The following is a 20,226-nucleotide window of genomic DNA, read 5'->3' as shown; positions in this document are numbered from 1 at the left end:
TCCACATCCTCCCGATCACTTGTTATTTTCCATTGTTAAATCATAATCATCCTAATGGATTTGAGTGGTATCTCATTGTGAATTTGATTTCAATCTCCCTCATCATTAGTGATATTTCATGTATTTGTTTGCCATTTGTATATCTTCAGCTAGTCCAGGTTGCTTGACTCGGTTGGAGGATGAAGGTGACTCTGAGGGGTCGGAGCAATGATCAGGCCACAGGGGACAATGGCTGCTTCAGTCACCGTTCACAGTTATTACCAGGCACCAAGAGATGCCCCCATGCCTCCTTTGAGTTATAAAATCCTGCCTAGCTTCTCATGGTAATCAGGGTCGATTTTCTCAAACAGTAGAGTAACCTTTGTCTTTGCTGGTCCACTGGCACAAGGAGCCCAAATAGAACAGAGAGTAGTCATAGTTTCAAGTTCAGTGAAATTCTTATTGCATTTTCTAGTAGAAGCGTTATCTTGAGAATGAGAATCTAATCTGACAAAGCCTAAAATTTCAGAGAAGAGAAGCATAAAATCTGAAAATACGTCACTGGTAATGATGGTGGGAGGGACTAATCTCACTTCTACCTCCCGTTTTCTGGATCTGTGTAATCCAACCACTGGGGAATTAGCACCATATAACTTAACATTCACTGATTCAATGCTTTCACTACATTCTTGGGACTGTGCTCTCTCCCCTCTCCCCAGAATATTGTCCTTGAATTGAAGAATTTTTGAATGGCATAGCCTTCTGGAATACCAGAGTATGGATGAAAGGATTCCACTTACCTTGCTGTATCTCTTCGTGTGAACACACTATATACTTTTAGATAAGTAATTGTACAATTACTTATACAATTATAAAAGGTCACTTAACCATCTAACATGCCAGGGACTTTGGGGGTAAAGAGGTATATGATAAAACTAGCATGTCTCATGCTCAGGTTCCCACTGACACACGGCTTTTGCCACAAAATGAGTCCCCTCATTATAGGTAATGTTGTGCTAGTTGCTCTGCGGATAGACCAGCCATTCTGTAATCCTCTGAAACTGTCCTCCCACCCCTCAGCCAAGACAGTGAAGAAGAAGTAACACCCAGACCAGAGAAAGTGCAATGACTAGTGTGTCCACAAATATTTAACAAATTTAGGATATCCCTGAAGAATTCATTATATCCCTGCAGAATCCACCTGTTTAGTCCTTACAAAACCTTTCAAATCAGAGACATTTGGGACCACCATCACAATCATTGTCATTAACACGACCACCATTAAGAACCACAGCTACTACCCGTCCCAGCACTCACTTTCCACCTGCATTTCAACTCAATCTCTCGCAACTGAGAGTCTCAGCAATTGCAATGGGGTCTTACTGCTGTGAGCGATCCAGTTCCAAAATCTCATCCTAAAGGTCTGTTCTCTAGGTCTACTACTGTCACCAATTGTCTTGGTTTAGTATCTTAGGTCATGTTTCTTAGGAAACATACGCTGGAGGTGGATATTTACATGCAGGATGTTTCCTGGGGAGTGTTCTCAACAATACCACCTGTTAGGGAGGGAGGAAAGCAGGAGTGAGCAGAGGGAGAAGCTGAACCATAATGCAGTTGCAACAAAGGGTTTGGTGGTGGGGTGGGGTTGTCCCTCGGAAATCTCTGGAGCTGAGATGTCCCAAACTGAGGCAAGGCTACTTTACCCCCAACTCTACCAGTCACTGGGTTGGGCTGTGGGAAGTGGCTGTCAGCTTGGGGGAAGCAGCTCCGTTTGGCCAAGGCCACACCCTGAAAGGGACTCAGCTGTGAACCATCAGCAGGCAGTAATCTCAATAGTCCAATAGTCCTGGCGGCAGAGGAGCCTGAAGGTGCGACCTCGGTGGTGTGTCCCTGCATTTACTACTTTTATTCATTTTATTTATTTAATAGAGGTACTGGGGATTGAACTCAGGACCTTGTGCATGCTAGGCATGCACTCTGCCTCTGAGCTATACCCTCCCTCCTGCATTTACTGCTTTTAAAGAGAAAGCACAGCCAAGACAAATGCTTTGCTGCAGATACTCTATTTGCGAAGTGATTCCAGGGAGCAAGAGTGAGGCTCTGGAGGGTGAAAAAGAAGGAAGAAAAGCCAGTGTAAAGATGTGCTATTCGGTCGGTTGCTGCTTTGCAAGACGGTGGCTCAGTGCCCAAGATCTCAGGAGCCTTAGGAAGTGCAATGCAGAAGTTTCTGCCTGGAGCAAGAGGAGAGAAGCATTTATCACTTGGCTCCCAGTGGTCAAAGGTGATGCCTTGGGCCTTAAACTTCCCTGCACCTCTGGGTTTCCCACGTGTGAGTGGTGAGAGTGCCAAGAAAAGGTGCTGTCAGGTTGCGTCTGCATGAAACTTGTAGAAGCTGGCATGGAGACGGGTCCCTCAGAGCAGAGTGGAATTGAAGGGATCTGCAAAAGGTGTCTAGTACTTCTGAAAATATCCAGCAGAACTTAAAATATGAACACTCTGTAATCCACAAATTTCACTTATAGGAGTTTATGCTACAGAAATTTGTGTTTAAAGGTGTAAATATCTTTGTGAATTTGTCAGGCTTTGGGGCTCACTGCCTGGGTTGAAGGCCAGGCTCTGCCACTGTAAATGAGGCACCTGTAAATATGTCCTGTCTCACACGGGGTTGCCAAGAGTATTAAATGGGTTAAAACATGCAATAGGCTTTGAACAGTGCCTTGCACAAAGTAATGTCTCAATGCATGTTAGTTATTATTAATACTACTCTTAAAAGAATATTTATTATAGCTACTATTTGTAGTGATGAAAGATAAGAAACAACCTAAATATCCATTAAATACTAGGTAAAGAAATTATAGTGTGACCACACGTAGGGAAGTATCACATGCAACATATGTTGTAAAGTGGAAAAAGCCAAGTGGAGAAAAGTGTGTCTAGTATGCTCCCGTATGTGTAAAATACGTGTGTAGGTACATATGTGATACAGATTATCAGTGTTTACCGCTAGCTGGTTCTCCTCTGCTTCCTGGGCTCAGAAGATTCCTCTTCCCAGTTAAGTGGACCATGTGATTATCTCTGACCAGTGTGAGTCCAAGTGGGAGAGAAAAGCTTCTGTGTCACCTTCCAGCTTTCCCCTCTGAAAACCACATGCCAAGATGGCAGTGTCACAAGGTGATGCAGCTTAAACATGTAGTTTGTTGCAGAAACAAAAAAACCTTTCTTTCGTCTAGCCGCTGCGATTTTAGGTTAACTTCTTTACCACAGTCAACCCAGCTGACCTTGAAGGAGATGAATTAAATGAAAACACTGGTTGCTGCTGGGGAGAAGAACGGAGGGACCACAGGTCAGGAGTTGGAGGGAGACTTATTTCGCCCTCTGTACCCTTTAATATTACTTGAAATTTTAAATTACAACAGTATAGAATTAACATAAAATTAAGTACAATTTGGAACCGTCAGCCTTCTCTAAAACTTAGGAGAAACTGCATCCCTCGTCCCATTGAAAACAAGAACAGAAACAAAAGACAAAACAACTTCCATCCCCCTCCGCCTGAAAAGGCAAAACCACAGAAGTCATTCAGCCTGGTTGCGCTGTTTTCTCCAATGAGTGTTTAGCAGCTTGAATAAAGATACAGAAAAAGACCTTTGGAGCAAGGAAGGTAGTAAATATAGGGAGTGGGGTGTGTGGCAGTAGATGGGGAGAAAGTGGTGGGTGGGGTGACTTCACCCGAAGTCTGCAAGGAGTGAAGAGTTGCTGCAGTGGTGCCAGAAGCAATGAGGAAGAATTATTGCTGGTGACCAGGAGTTAGACATCTGAAAAAAAAATTTACTAGTTACGCCAGGATGCAGGAACCTGCAGCTGAGGTAAGGTAAAGGAAAAGACAGCATGATTTTGATATTTTAATACAAGTGCTGTAAAAGTTGGTCTTCTTTTACATCTCATTATGCTTATAATAGTCTGATTTCAAAATACATGGTGTATTTCATAACATAGAGGGTGATGATGAAAGAAGTCTTTATCATTTCCCCCTCAAGAGCTTTTGCAAAGAAATTTCTTGTTTTTCTATAAATTTTTTATCTGCAAAGGATGGTATGACATATTACTGATCAATAGTGACCAAGCCGGATATTTGCAAGACAGTTTTAACAAAAGAGGATGGCAGTTTCACAATAAGGATGAATAACAGAGAAGATAAAAGATAGCCTTGACAGATAACTCAGTTAAGAGGGAAATTGGAAAGTATTTAAAGATCTTGAGTCATACCAAAAGGCCATTCTATGGGATTACATCTAAAGTGATGAGCAATATTTGTATAAATGATTCCCTTGAATCGCAGAAAATTTTTCTTGGTGACTAGGGAGCTATGGCATTTTGGAAAATAGATGAAGGATTCTATTAACATGAAATAATAGGACCTTCCCTCAATAATACTGTAGCAAATGTTGTGGGAGAAAATTAACCAATCAAAGTAGCAATTCAGCAACTACTGTATGACTTGACAACTGGATGGGGGTTGTGTGAAGAGCTATGTGATTCCTGATCTTAAGGTTCTTCTGGTTCATTTGGAGATAAGTGTAATAATAGAATAGTCCTTACAAGAATCATGGAAATAAAATGAGATAGTAGTCACTGATGAATTGCAAGGTAAGGAATAAAGGTGGAATAGAAACTCAGAGAAAGGCGAACTCAGGGTAGTTGAAATTTACAGGGAGGGCTCAATGGAAATTTTTGTCAACTGGATTTGCAATCAGAAGACCTGAATGAGAATCCGGTGCTGTCATTTACTAGCTTGTGATCTTGAACAAGTTTATTGAATTCACCTCTGCTTCTTAATTTGTAAAGTAAGAGTGATAATATCAACCTTGCAGTATTGTGAAGTGTGCCAGTCCCTGTCCTGTTGCCGTCAGATGGATTTCTTGCCCTTTCTGTATCACAGTTGAGTGGGGGTGGTGTGTGGCTGCATTTCCTGGGTGCTATGGGCTGAACTGTGTCCTGTCATATTCATACATTGAAGCTCCTCAACTTCCAATCTGACTGTACCTGGAGATGGAGTCTTTAGGAGGTAATTAAACTCTTGGTTAGTTAAAACAGGCAGAACAGATTAAATGAGGTCACAAAGGTGGGCCTCTAATCCAACAGGACTGTGGCCTTATGAGAAGGGGGCCCTAAACCCACCAGCCATGTGCGAACACAGCAGGAAGGCAGCCTTCTGCAGATCAGGAGAATCCTCAGCATAAACTGACCATGCTGGCCCCTTGATTTTGGACTTTCCAGCCTTAAGAACTGTGAGAAATACGTATCTGCTGTATAAGCCACCCAGTCTGTGGTATTTTGTTATGGCAGCCTGAGCTGACTAAGACACCAGATTTCCACGTCAGGACATCAGGCCAATGGCAGATACAAGAGGAGACTGAAAAGTGGGATGACAGGAAAAGCCAGAGTATTTCTCTTCTTCTCTCTGCCTCAGCAGCATCGCCGGCCCCTTTCATGACCTCAGCTCCCTGCATTTAGGCTGACTGTGCTTCTAGCTTCTGCTGAGTAAGTATGGCCCTGTGTTCCAGGAATGCCACCTCCTCCTCCTTTTGTCTTTCTAGCCTAGGGGTGCTGGTGACTCTCAGCTGTTACTAATCTGTAGGTTGCCTCACTGTCTCCCATTTCACTTTCAGCTCTTCCATCACCTGTGTTATCAACAGCCTGTATGAAATCCCCTCTATTGTTGATATATAACTATGTCTTCTGTTCTCTGCTTGAATTTTGACTAAGACAAAGAGTAAATTTTAAAATGTACTATTGCACCTGGGCATATATCCAGAAAAAAATGAAAACTCTAATTTGAGAAGATAAATACACCCCAGTATTCACAGCAGCACTATTTACAACAGCCAAGACATGGCAGCAACCTAAATGTCCATTGACAGAGGACTGGATAAAGAAGCTGTGGTATATTTATACAATAAGATACTACTCAGCCATAAAAAAGAATGAAATAATGCTATTTGCAGTGACATGGATGGACCTAAAGATTATTATACTAAGTGAAGTGAGTCAGACAGAGATACATATTATATCACTTACATGTGGAATCTTAAAAAATGATACAAATGAACTTTACATAGACTCACAGACATGGAAAACAAACTTATGGTTACCTAAGGGGAAAGGAGGGGAAGGGATAAATTAGGAGTTTGGAATTAAGAGATATATGCTATTATATATAAAATAGATAAACAACAGGGGCCTATTGTATAGCACAGGGAACTATATTCAATATCATGTGATAACCCATAATGAAAAAGAATCTGAAAAAGAATATGTATACATATGTATAACTGAATCACTTTGCTCTACACCTGAAACTAACACAACATTGTAAATCAACTATATTTCATTAAAAAATGTAGTATTTTGAAGCTATATGTAATGTGCTATACAAGTAATAACTATACATACATACAGCTGTCATGCTACATATATCTGTCATTGTCTGTCCTGCCCATTATGGCTGTGTGATCACATTTATTATGTGTCTTTTTAAATCTAATTTATTATTCCACAGACCCCCCAAAGAGGTTCCATCACAGGTCACGTTGTTGATTTAATCACAGTCCCTCTCTCAGAAATTGGAAGTAAGAAATACAGAGGGACATTCTAGTGGTGGTAGTCACTGGGGTTGAGAAGCCAAGCAATGAAGTCTTGTCTGATGACCATGTTCTAAGTAGGAGATATCTAGTTAAGATAGCTAGATAAGTAGGAGAATCTAGTTAAGAGTGAGAGGACAAAGGGGCAGGTCACATGGCTCCCGAGAAGTAAGAGAGTGCAGCCTTAGTTCCAGATAACTTTCCTTTCCCCAGTACCAGTTTTGTACAGACTTGGTATTCCTACTATCATATTTCATGAGATTCGTTTACATGTTTTCCATAATGTGTCTGCATTGCAACGAGCTTATTTGAATATCCGTGGTTTTCAGTTCTAACTAGGACACTATATGCATGCCTGTACACACACACACACACACACACACACTTCTTCAGAGCTGTCTTTAAAAATATTTAGTTTGTGATAGGACAAAGAGACAGTTATATGGAATTTCTGTTTAGGACAAACAACATGAACAAATGTTCGTGGATAAGGGAAATCAGACCCTAGAATATCTCATGGACTGCTCTGCCTGTTTTAACTAACCAAGAGTTTATCAAGATGTCTTAAAGTTTTGGGAAAAATTGTTTTTAAGTTAAATACAGTTGGAATTGTATAGCCTTTATTCTATATAGTTAGCTAATAATGTTGGTATTCCCTGATGCTTGCTTTAAAATAGTATAATTATATCATTCAAAACAAAGCATCAGTGGTCATTACATTAATAACTAGATTTATAAGCACCATGTTTCCTCCATGTCCTGAAGGTCATGCCACCAGGTTTCTGCAGAATCAGTTCAAGAACAGAATACAGTTTAAAAAAAGGTGAGGGGGGGCTCTCTCTGGAAACTATCCTATTTGTAATTTCTTAAAGATGAATTTTTGAAATTCACTCAGACCACCGAATAGATCTTAACGACCAGACAACACAGTTTTTGTGGTCCCTAAGATCAATGCCAGCTCAGTGTTGGTCTGTCTTGCTATGAGGTGTTTTGAAGTCATCCATTCCCTGCCCAGAGGAATCTTGCTACTGTGATGAACACCACTCCTGTGTTGATCAGTGGTCACATTCTAAAACAGGCTGCAAAGTTTTTTGATTTCAATGTGAAGTGTAACCAAGAAGGGACTTGGAAGGAAATGTGAAATGAGCTGCCAGAGGAAAGTCTCAGTTACAAAGTTTTAAAAGATATTGGTCAACTTCACCAATATTTGGAATTTGTCTAAAAGTTGTTTCTTTTAAAACAAAGAATATTTTCTGAACACAATACTTGTGTGTACTATAGTGGGTTTGTGCTGATAACACAACTCCATTTATTGTCAAAAGGCAACATATATCTTAATGAACTTTTTGATCACATATAGTCATGTATTTTTTATTATCTTCATCTATATAATTTGAGCTGACATTGACCTTAGAGACCACATAGCCCATGTGAAAAAACAAAAGAGTTTTTCCCCACTCGCCATTAGATGATATTAATGATGCCTATAATCATTTATATGTTATGCATATTTGACGACTATTATAAAATGATCAAATATTCAAATTAAGATATAGAATGTTATCTTTTGTGTTATCAGAAGCAATCAGTAGTCATTATTAGAAACAAGACTCATTCTAGGTTTTAAACCTGTTTCTTTGTCTCTTTTATAGAATCACACTTCTATGAAAAGGTCAGAGGGCAAGTTTTCTAAAACCTAATTTTGATGACTTAATTTACTAATAATTTAGCTTTCTATGGAATGCTTAAATAGTATAATGTAAAATTAGTACCAGAAAAATATTTCTTTAAAAGGTAGGTGTTTTATGCATTTTATAGTTAGATGTTTTAAAATGAAACAAAATACTATTTAAAAAACTTAACTGTAACAGGTGCTGTCCCAGTATTTATGGTTTTGCACTGCATTGTTGTCAGGATCTGTCTTTGAAGTTCTGTCACTTTTCCTTTTTCAAAGTCCCACTCACTCTTCTGACATTGCTTCTGACGTCACCATGAGGAGAACATGTTTCATAAGCCTGTTTGTCCCGGGAAGTGGATTTAGAGACATACGGAGCACAGCTGCCTCAGTTGAGCTGTCCCAACAAGCCCGGCCTAGATCAGCCACCCACAAGGACATGAGCTAAATAAATACCAATTGATGTAAGGCTGGTGGAGATTTGTGGTTGGTTGTTAAGTGTCGTTGTTGTAGCCATAGTTAATTGATACAGCAGTAACGGCAGTTATTACCGAACTCAGTAGTTCCAATAACAGCCTTTTGATTGCCTCTTTTGTAATTATGACAAGTGTAATAGCTCCCCTAGTGGATTAGTTTATGGTGTTCTGGGAATCATTCTATAAGCCCAATCTAGAGTTTGCTGCTCCAGTGTGTCAAACAGGTTTTTAAATATCTAATTCCCTCTCTGCTTGAAATAACTATACAACCTCACATCCATTAGGGTGGCTACTCTGGGAGAACAAAACAGAAAAAACAAGTGTTGGTAAGAATGTGAAGATAGTGAAACACTTTCACACTGTCATTGGGAACGTAAAAATGATACAGCTGCTATAGAAAACAGTATGGCAGTTCCTCACAAAGCTCAAAATAGAATTACCACATGATCCAGCAATTCCACTTCTGGATACATACCCAAAAGACTTGAAAGCAGGGACCTGAAAAGATACTTGTATACCCATGTTCACAGCAGCAATATTCACAATAGCCAAGGGGAGGAAGCAATCTAAGTGTCCATTAACAGATAAATGAATAAACAAACTGTTGTACATACAGACACTGGAAAATTATTTAGACTTAAGAAAGAAGGAAATTCTGACACGTGCTAAAACATGGATGAACCTGAAGGACATTATATTGAGTGAAATAAGCCAGTCACAAAAGGACAAATGTTATATGATTCAATTTACATGAGTAATCAAATTCAAAGAGACAAAGTAAAATGGTGATTTCCAGGGACTGGACAGAAGGTGGATTGGGTATTATTGTTTAATGGGTACAGAGTTTCAGTTTTGCAAAATGGAAAGAGTTCTGGAGATGGATGGTAGTGGTGCTTATACAATAATGCAAATATACTTAATACCACTGAACTGTACACTCAAGAATGGCTAAGGCGGTACATTTCATGTTATGTCTCTTACCACTATTAAAAATAACTTTAAAATGAAAAAAGAAAACTAGACAGATTTAATTTTCTGCACTAAAACCTGAGTGACTCACCAGATGAGAGCAGAGAGCAGAGACCATTGGGAAGGACCGTACCAATCATTCAGAATGCTTCCACTTTTAATGTCAGGAATGACATTCGGCCCCCCATCCCATCCAGGAGAGGCTGGTTGAAGTAGGGACCCTCTTTTTGATCACGAAGCGGTGTTTCTTCCTAATCTAAGTGAAAAATAGAAATTAGAGAATTCAGTCTTACAGTCTTTCATGGCTGCAAAGTTGTTTTCCTCAGTAGGAACTTCTTTGGTGGCTGATACATACTGGTTATCACACCTAGCAATTCAAAGGGATGAGTGTCCACCCTGGTGAGGGTATTGTACACACCACACAGACCCGGAAACTCATGGAGTCTTCCTGGTGGGGCTCCGTGTTCATGTGAGGCCACCCATACCTGCGTCACCTATTCTGTAGGAGAAGATTCGTGCCACTTCTTCAGACTTCCCCCGAATCACTGGCATCTGGGAGTTGAGTTTCAGAGAAGAATTATAAAGCTTGAAAATGGACCAGGATTCCCTCCCAGTGAATCCCAGCAGAAAAAATCAAGATGTCCTAGTGTGGTAAACTGAGGTGGGTGTGAGGTCGGTGGTGGGAACAAAGAACAGGTGTGGAAAAAGCAAAGCCAAAGGGTGGAAGATAATTACTAGAAGAAACGTGGAACCCAGCTTTTACTTTTACTGAGCGCTTGTGCTGGTTATACAATGTGTGATGAGTCAGTATGGGTTAAAGTCACAGTTGGAGGTAAACCTTAAATTGCCTTGGTTTTCTTACAAGAAACTTACCTTACTAAAATTGGTAAGATTCGTTTTGTCCCTGAATCATTTTCCTTTCACCTTCTGCGTTAAAACTGAATACATTAAAAGGATAAAGTCACTGCAGGTGAAGGTTGGCTGGAGGGGTTACTCTGGGCTCTGTCTCCCACTCTCCCTATCAAAGTATGTTCCTCCTGTTTCCTGTCTTGTGGACTCCATACCCACAGTATCCCTGCATCACCCAGAGGACTGACAGCTCTGGCCCTAACCTTGAGGAACTCATAATCTGGTTGAGGAGACAGCCGTATAAACAGATTCAGAGAGTAGATAACAAGTGCTGAATGAAACAGGGACATAGCTTAAGTGCTTGGAAACAGAAGACAAAGCAGCTCATTGTGTTTGGGGCCATTGAAGATGGATGATCACAAAGGCCCTGAAAGATGAAGAGGAGATATCTGAGCTGAGAGGTGGGGCAGGGACAGTTCAGGCAGAAGGACCACAAGTCTTCTCTGCCTACTTGTGATTCTTGGGATTTTAATTTTTAGGCAAGTAAACATTGTGGGGCTGGTTGTGAACCTGGAAAGACTCCTCATGTGTTCCTTGACAGATATTGGGGAAAGAGAATCCACTTGGAAAGCTGGTGTTTTAGAAAAAAAAAATTTTAAGTTAACTCTTTGAGAAATCATCTCTGATATGTAGCTTCTAAAAAAATAGGCATTTATTTATTTCATATGAATTGAGAACTTTAATGGATCAGCGGCATAATTTGAAGGTAATAGCCTCACATTAGTGAGGGTCAAAGCACAAATACAAAGTCAACTTGATGTGTACATTGCTTTTTGATTAAAGAGACAGAACGCCCAGAGTTCAAATTTCAAAAGCAATTATCAAACAAGTTTGGGCAAGGTATGATTTCAGGCCTTGGTTTTTCATCTAAAAATCCACTGATTTTTTAATGAAGATTTTCATCTCTTAAATTATCATTATTAAGTGAAGATTTTGGAGAATTTTGAGCCAGGAGTGATGCTGTTACTCTTGTTGCAGGGCTAAACAAATATTGAAGACCCTTTCCATTTTCTTTTTTGATAGGGAAGTTTTAAAAGTTTAGGGATGCTCCAAGAGCATAAGATATTGTTTCATTTCTTTGTATTATCTTCAATTTCCTTCATCAGTGTTTTACAGTTTTCAGAGTATAGGTAACCTCCTTGGGTAAGTTTATTTCTAGGTATTTTGTTGTTTTTGATGCCATGGAGATGTTTATGCCAGTTATAAAATTCTGGTTCTTGAAGTGAAAAAAAAAAAGTGAATGAAGGGCCGCAAATGGCAGAATACTCTTCTTTCTTATGGATGAGTTGTATTCCATTGCATGTATGTGCCACATCTTCTTTATCCATTCATCTATTGATGTGCACTTGGAATGCTTCCATGTTTTGGCAGTTATAAATAATGTTGCTGTTAATAGCTGGGTGTATGTATCTTTTTGAATAATTCTTATTTTGTGGTTGGTTTTATTCCTTTGATAATTATGTAAGTTTAAAAAGCTAAAGTGCTAAACGTTCTTATAAACAATGAACAGTACATATATGTAAATTTAAAAAATATGTGCAGTATATTGTGTATATGTATTTACATGCAATATATTGAATATGTGCAGTCAAACTAACAATTCTAACCTAATCAAACTGAAAAATGAAAAAAATTTAGGGATGTTTTTCATTGCAGTTATGGTTAATATGAAAACTTTTTCACTTGAATATTTGTATTTGGAAGAGATCTGACATTTGTAGATTAGATACTATGAGGGAAAACGCTAATAATTAATATGTAGCTCTGCCCAGTTGTGCCATTTATTAGGAGCCCGTGGGGTGGGTTAAATTCTGGGTTACCATAGTTGGTAAGGTTCTTCTTTGCCAAAACCTTGCTTTTTTCTTCTTCTTCAGCCATCTTTCTTTTGCCACCGGTGGGAAATTATTTTATCTCTTGGGAGTTATATTTGAAAAAGTCATATATTATTTAGGGAACAGATTAGGTTGCTATAAAAAGGAGACCCCAAAATACCATAGCTTAAGCAAGACAGACTATTTCTCTCCCACATGGAAGTCTGGAGAGGCATTCTGGTGACACTATAACCTCTCCATGGTGTCAGGCACCCTGTCTTGTTACCCGGAGTTATCAACACTCAGGTTCTATCCCTTGTTTGAAAATGCTGTTTCAGCTAGTGATCAATTTGTTGTACAACCAATGAAGATTCAGATTCAGGATCTTTCACTTGCATTGGTCCTTCCCCCGTGTTATGCAATGTTGGAGGAGCTGCAGGCTTTTCCAGGACATGACCGTAGGGATAATTTTTGTGCCATCAGGACCCCTTTGGCCATTTGGTGAAGTCTATGGACCCCTTCTCAGAATAATGTTTTTTAAAAGCTTAATGTAAAACACTAGGATTACAAAGGAAACTAATTATATTAAAGATCAATCATCAAAATACTAAAAAATTTGTGTGATATACAAATGTATGTGCTTCTTTATTAATGCATTAAATATTAAGATCTAGTGATGGGACTAATAACTGCCAAATTTGGAAGTAGTAATAAGCATTAATGATATTTCACGTATTTGCATTAATTGTAACGTCATATGAACATGTCTAATTTCCACTGTTGACAAAGTCACAGGTAAAGCAAATATGACCATGCTTTATTGTTTAAATTTATAGTGGAGGGAAAAACAATAAAAGTTACACTCCCCACAAGGAGCTCTGAGTGGTGCATTTTCATGGATTCTATACTGGTTTTGTAATTAAGAGAGAACAATTATCCTTGTATTTAATTGTGCTCATTTTCCATCTCAGTTTCTCTCTGCGTTAATTTCTTTTCATTTTCATCAAAGTATACTGATTATCTCAGTGCTTTCCTCTGTCAGTTTTTTAAACATACTTTTTTTCTTATGTATTTATTTGTTTTCTGATGATATTATTATAGTTCTCCATTTTTCTATATATCCACAAGCCCTCTTTTTATTTCATTTTGGTCTTTTATTTGATCTCGTGCTCTCTTTAGTTCATATTCTTATTCATTTTTTATACAGTGATGTAAGTTCAAGAAATTTCCTCTATTCCTTGAATTAGGTTTTTTCTTGGTTTGAGCTTGAGCTTCTTGTCGTTTTTTCAATGCTTCCTTCTGCCCCCTCTCTTTTGATTTTCATTCTTTCCTTCTTCCTTTTAAAAGTTTTCCAGATTAGCCTTTCATGGTTGTCACGCTATTCTGTCTCATGCTTGGCTCTGTCCAGGCATACATTCTATTCGTTCCCATATAATGCAAGTGATTTCTTGACCCCTTTCTGCTGAGATCACTTTTCGTCTCTGAATTGTGAGGTGGGGCTGGAGGGTTTGGTTCTCCATTTACTCTTCTGTGGCCTGAGGAAACGGAGCCTGTGGCGTGACTGTGTGTGTTAGGAGGAGGTGGTGTCTTCGTCCTCTCCCCTAGGCTTTTTGAGAACCAAGTTTCACTCCGCCTCTGTTGGGTAGGTGTACCATTCCAATGGGGCATACTCTGTGCAGCGCTTATTAATCTTCACTGGTTAAAGAAAACTAGCCTTGCTCTTCATTTTCCTTGTTTCATCCTCTTCTTTTCCAGTTTCCACTGCTCCTTAGTGAAAAGAAGAATTTAAGAAGAAGAGAAAGAGAAAGACAAAAGTGGTTGCTCAGTTTGCTTTCCTCCAGACTTGAGATTAGTGAGAATTCTCAGGATTCATTACAATGTGTAGATGGTGGAGGTGGGGTTACCTGAAACCACTTGCTTCTCTGCTCACCACCAGAAGCTCCTGTTTCTTTCTTGGGACACCTGTTTCTTAAGTTTGTAGTGTTAGCTTAAACAACTTTTCTTGTTTGGGGGTTGCTGGAAAATTTTTTGGTCATTTGGTTAGGTAAAGTAGAATAGAAGTTTGTTGAAGAAATTTCAATCTCCCAAAAGTCTGAGCCTCAGTTTTCTGAGTGATAAAATGGACTTAACAATATCTATTCACTGAGTTGTTATAATGGTAAAATGGACTGGTGTTTGCACAGTGCCTACAGAGTATTTGGTGTGAAGAAGGTAGGTAGTAACTAATGGAATGCATTTAATTTAAATAAAATGAATTATTCGTTAAGGATACCCACAAAGTTGGAAAAAATAGATAACATGAATAACTATAGTAGTATCTCTATATGTATTATAAACATGAAATACATACATTATTTACAAATCACCCCCTCAAGATATATCCATATTTCTAATACTTCAAATACTAATACTTCTATTACTAGCAAAGAGCACAATATCAATTCAAACATCCAAAACAAGTGTTATGCTTAGGCCATTAACTTAAGATTGACCTGTAATTTATTTCCTAAATTATGATCTTTTTAAATGAGTTGGGAGAATCAGGAGAAATCACAGTCACCTAGGAAACATGTCAACACATTTGCAACCAATTCTTGATTAACCACATGGGGATTTTCTGCATGTTTGATTAACAATGCCTTCCAGATGATGCCCAGAAAACAAGAAAAGATTTTGCTATTTGGTATTATGCAAATCAATGGGTTTTTTTTTTTATTATTATTATTAATGAAATCTAGACCAGATGGTGATTCCTAGGCAAATCTTCCTACTTAGGAGAGTCTATAACCAGACCGTCTCTTTCCATACCAACCCCACATTAGAAATCTGTGCTGTCTCTTCCACGCACCTTTTGGAAGGATGACACATTTACCTTTATTACACAGAAAATGAAAGGAAATAGGGAAATCCTTGTAGATCTACTTGGTCAAAGAATCAAATACATGTGTTTGATAAAAATCAAAAATATAAATTTAAAGAGCTACAGAGAGGACAACATGAACTTTTCCCTCCATGCTTTCTTCCTCCCTTGTCTTTCCCTTGTATGATTGTAAATTCCTTTGCTGGAAGGAATTCAGTCTTATCCATCTTTTTATTCTTCTTTCTGACCCAATCACCTAGTGTAGTGACTGGCATACAGTAGATGTGCAAATCCTTTTTGAAGAAATCAACATGTATATTTAATGTGTGAGCTGAATAAACACTCCAGTCTAATTTACAGACATCATTTATTGAGCTTGTCAGATGTAAATATTTTTAACATTTTTTGAGGAACTATAGATGTAATTATAGGACTGTACTACTAACCATTGTCTAATACTACCAGAGGAGTCGCTGTCACGACTGTTGTTAGAGACTAGACTATTTCCAAGCTTCCTTATAGTTAGGGTCAAGTGTATCATTTTGCCACATTCTACTAGGGAGACTAGATTCTAGAAGTCATTGGAGAGGATACCGTGGATGCAGACAGCATATCTTGACCAGGTATTGACAGTATTCATAGTATGACTATTAGAGATGCCTCAAATTTCATAGCTGTGTCCTGACAATAACCTTTTGTCAAGAAAGTAAATGAATCCTTTTTATTATTGGGGTGTTTGTGGGGGTGTGTGTATTAAACCGTACACTTGACCAATGATGTTACAGCTCAACAGTCAAGAAAAAGTTATGACTCATATTTTTTGGGGTGTTCCCTTTTTTGGTTGATGGGTGGCTTACGTAAGCCAAGGCTATTGCATTCTCCAAAATTAACAGGTGTGTAACTACACACTGTGGTTTAATACACCTCCTTCCACAATTATAGCATTATTTAGAGTCAAAGGGTATCTAGGTGCTGGAGAATCTTTGCACTTCCCAGTCTCCATGCCATTGCTTATCCTCGTCCTTCTACAGTGAATGCCATCTGTTGTCCCCATGTATCTGTTGGGGTGATTTCTATCCTTTAAAGCCCACGTCAAATGCACACAGTGCTTTTCATTATAGCACCAATTACCCTAAACAGCTTTTAAAATGAAAACCATGTATATGTATTTCAAGTAAAGAAGAGTCAAGAACAGCCTGGTAAGAAGCCAACCAGGCACAGGCAGAGCAAGCAGCATGAAGTACTTTGTAAACCTGTGCTGGGAATGTATCTTTAGAATTCAGCATCCTTACTTCACTCACTATTATCTTTCACGTTCTAGGATTTTCCACTTACTTTAGGTAGGTTGGAGTGGGGACATGAGCTGTAGCTTGTGGTGTCTTGCATATGACTCTTGAAAATTGTTAGAGGTTCACATAGGACATAAAAGAAAACCAGCTGGGTCAAGTGAAATGACCTGGAAGATTTTTAATTAAATTTGAAATGATTGCCAGCCAGGCTGATACTGTTTTTCTTCAGGTGACCAGATCTCACTCTCATTAGCTACATTAATCCATTAATTAATACAAGGAAATTTAGTGGGCACTTGTTCTACGCCAGTAACTGTGCTTGCTACTGGACCCTGTGTTAAGTGCTGTATCACCATTACTGATATGGGGACTATGGACAGGGTTTATGAAACATGCATAGCATTTAAATTTCTTTTAATTTTAAAATTATGATTTGGGACATTAAAACAAATATGAATAGTTAATGCAATCTTCATTTTTGTGACATACCTATAGTTTCATTGGAACTTTTCTTTTGCATTGTCCAGATAATTCTGAAATATCTTGCTAGGTGTTACTGTTGCGTGAGGCTGGTCTCCATTCATAAAAGGGAGGACATGCTTCTTTCTTTTGGGAATGCCTTTAAAAATAATTTTACTACTTCTTTAAAAATTATGTAGGGGGTGGATATAGCTCAGTGGTAGAGTGCTTGCTTTGCATGCACGAGGTCCTGGGTTCAATCCCCAATACCTCCTCTAAATAAATAAATAAACAAACAAACAAACAAACCTAGCTACCTCCCCTCCTTGCCAAAATAAAAATAAATAATATAATAATAAAAAAAAAGGTGTATTATTTTTTCTTTTAGAATGTAAGCTCCTCAAGAGCAGGGACAATGTTTTCTGTATGTTCTATTGTGCCTAGTACACTGTGAATGCTCAATAAATACTGATGATGGGAGGCAAAAAAAAAATTATGTAATGATCTGAAATTATTCTTACATGTTCTGATTCACTTCTTCAATGAATTCAGTAAGATAATTCAAGCCCTTCTTACTCCCTTACCCTGACACTTACCTATATTTTAATTACTTGTGGGGCCTCCTGCCATGAAACAATTGTAGAGTTTTATTTTTCACTCATAGAAAGGTAGGTCTGTGGTCGCTGATAATTATTTAGTATGAAAAACTATGGTATCTATAGTGACTATGGGGACAAATCTTATCTTTACATTAGCTTGAATAAGGAGAGGAAATTGACCTTCATGCAAACTTGCCTTTGAAGAAGAAAAATTAGGATGATAGAGAAAGATTAACGAAATGTGAGCAGTTGCCAAAATGGAAGAGATAACCTGATTCGGGGTTATTGGAATTATTGTTAATGATGAGAGATATTTTGCAAATGTAGACATTATATGCAAACTGCATAAAAATTATGCAAAGTAATACATTTTCACATCTATGGAGGATTATGCGGCAGCTTAAAAATACATCCACAAATTCTTTGATTCGTCTCCCTCCAAGGAGTGAAGCCTAAATTCCCACTCCTTGAGTGTGGGCTGGACTTAAAAGATTGACTTCTAACAAAGAGAAGAAGGAAGAAGTGATAGCGTGCAACTTAGGAGACAACACCTTCCTCTTTGTTTTCTCCCTTGGATTGCTTGCTTTGGGGGGATTTTCCAGCTGCTATATTTTTAAGACACGCAGGCAGCCCTATGAAGAGAGCCATGCAGTGGGGAAGTAAGGTCTTCTGCCAATATCAGGTAGAAACTGAGGATTCCTGTCAGGTTGTCAGTGAGCCACCTTGGAAGTGGATTCTCCCACCTTAGTCTAGCCCTCAGATGATTCCAGCCCTGGATGATATCCTGATTGTAACTACAGAAGAGGCTTTGAGCCAGAAACACTAAGTGAATCTGCCCCCAAAATTCCTGGCCCATAGAAACTGTAAGATAATAAATATTTATTATTTTAAGCCACTAAATTTGGGGGGAGGAAAAATTTATTACACAGCAATAGATAACTAATACAAATTCCTATAATAGGATTTATTTTCAAGAAACAGAAATAATTCTAGCTGTTTTAATCTGAAAGAGGTATAATACAAGGAGCTGGGAGGACAGGAAGAATGGTATTGAGGCCATATTTGCAGAATAATAGAGCTATTCTCACCTGCAAAGGGAGCAGCTACCTCTGCCACTATTAAGAAAGCAAAAGTTGAGAAGCTGCCCCTGGAATTGCTAACTTCAAGGATTTCCCCTAAATGAATCAGGAAGCCTCTGCCACTATTGCTGCTGCTACAATATCCACAGAGTTCCCACCTGGATAAGGGAATGTGGCTGCAGGGGAAAAAAAAAATAGTGTATGTACTTGTAGCATCAATCACAGCATTTAAAAAAAAAAAAGCCTCTGCTTTACTTCTGCCTTCCAAATCACATGAAACTTTATCTGGTTGGCAAAAATAATGTACAAAACAAAAGCCAAATTAAACCTTACCTTTGGGACCCTAGCTGTTAGTGAATCTGAGAAATACTATTTATAGGTTTCTAGCCTCTGCAGAATGGGAAGGCATACTTGTTGGGTGCTGGATATTTTTAGATTTCTATAAATATTCCTGAGTTTTGTTCTTCAACACAGGTAAGTTTCTTGAACACGTTCAGATTCTTCTGAGTTTTGCTTTTAGGATTTATTAAGCTAGGGTTTGTCTAGGGCTAATTATTTCTCACTGTTGAGGCAAGAGTCTTCCAAGTACTCTACCCAGTGCCCTGTGGATTATGAGGCTTTCCAGTCTGGTTGGTGGGCACTACTTCAAACTCTGTGCAGGCACCGGGCACTCCTTCTAATCCTTTCCTTTGCCTAAGGTATTTTTGTCACACACATGAGATGTGCTGAATACTAAAGGAGGGGCCTCTGTAAGATCTCCTGGGTTCTTTCTTATGTGCAGCCCTCTCCTATGCGGTACTCGGTCATGTGAACTCTGTGACCTTAGTCTCCCTGGACCCTCAGTTCCTTCTCCTTAACTCAGGGACTCCATCTGGCTCTACTTGAGTTTCTCCTCCCTGAACTACAGCCTAGAAACTCTCTCCAGCCAGTAAGCTAGGGTAATCATAAGATTTACCTCACTTGTTTCCTGTGTCTCAGGGATCACTATCCTTTATTGCCTGATGTCTAGTTTCTTCAAAACGTTTTTTTCAAATATTTTGTCCTTTTGCTGTTATTGTTACAGATTAGAGCATAGATCAGGTTCCTATTATTCCATCTTGTCCCCTCATTGACTTTTTGATCAGAGTCTATATCCCATTCTTTTGGAAAGCATTCCAGCCCAACAGCATTATTTCCCAAGTGACACCATAAGCGAGTCTTCAATAAGTCATTTGATTGTTCTATAAGACTGATTGCTTCTGGGTGATGGAAAATCAGTGATTGCCATAGACATCAATTTATCACAGACCTTATTTTCCACACATTTTTGCCCTTTGGTCAGTAGTTGTGTGAACAAGACATTTAGAAAGCATGGTAGAAATATGACAGATAGGAAAGGTAATCCATATCCAGAATACATATCTATTCCATTAGGACAGTCTCTGCTTCCTTATGATGAAAGATTTCCCATGTAATCAACCAGCCTCCAGGTACTAGTTTATGG

General features: G+C 38.7%; 1 non-coding gene across 1 annotated transcript; it reads left to right on the top strand.

Moving 5' to 3' along the window:
- The first annotated feature begins 17,267 nt into the window (after positions 1-17,267).
- On the top strand, positions 17,268-17,340 carry TRNAA-UGC (transfer RNA alanine (anticodon UGC)). Its single transcript has one exon. It is a non-coding gene; the product is annotated as a tRNA-Ala (tRNA).
- Positions 17,341-20,226: the final 2,886 nt, after the last annotated feature.

Source organism: Camelus bactrianus, chromosome 3, assembly GCF_048773025.1.
Source record: "Camelus bactrianus isolate YW-2024 breed Bactrian camel chromosome 3, ASM4877302v1, whole genome shotgun sequence".
NCBI lineage: Eukaryota > Metazoa > Chordata > Mammalia > Artiodactyla > Camelidae > Camelus > Camelus bactrianus.
This window is presented reverse-complemented; position numbering and strand designations above follow the sequence as displayed.